This window comes from Hipposideros armiger, unplaced genomic scaffold, assembly GCF_001890085.2.
Source record: "Hipposideros armiger isolate ML-2016 unplaced genomic scaffold, ASM189008v1 scaffold_1132, whole genome shotgun sequence".
NCBI lineage: Eukaryota > Metazoa > Chordata > Mammalia > Chiroptera > Hipposideridae > Hipposideros > Hipposideros armiger.
Window position 1 is genome coordinate 107,120 of NW_017732482.1, and position 421 is coordinate 107,540.

A 421-nucleotide genomic window follows, 5' to 3' on the forward strand; every position below is an offset into this window, starting at 1 on the left:
CCCATCAAGTTCAAGCCTTAAAGTCAAGCCTCTGATTAGCCGTTATTATATGCACAAAAATCTCCACTGCGCCTTACAAGCCGCGCCCTTCGATAGCTCAGCTGGTAGAGCGGAGGACTGTAGAGGTAGCTGACTGCTGGTATCCTTAGGTCGCTGGTTCGATTCCGGCTCGAAGGAAGCGCTCAGGATTTTGCTACTGTCACCTTACCTACTCAATTTCCAGAAGGCTTTATCCAACTAATCCAACGACTGTGAAACATTTATTTTAATTCTGTGCTCAGGCAATAACAGGACAGCTTTTGCCGACCCTGGAACTTGACTTTAAGTGTACTGTTTGTGATTATACAGATGTAGATTTGTTTACTAAGAAGATATGAATTGATGGCTTTCGTTTTAGATTTGAATGTTAACTCCTAATCTT

The 421-nt window shown here is 42.8% G+C and overlaps 1 non-coding gene across 1 annotated transcript; it reads left to right on the plus strand.

Annotated features, from left to right (window-relative positions):
- Positions 1-86: 86 nt before the first annotated feature.
- TRNAY-GUA (transfer RNA tyrosine (anticodon GUA)) lies at positions 87-177 on the plus strand. Its single transcript is given in 2 exon segments — positions 87-123; positions 142-177. It is a non-coding gene; the product is annotated as a tRNA-Tyr (tRNA).
- Positions 178-421: the final 244 nt, after the last annotated feature.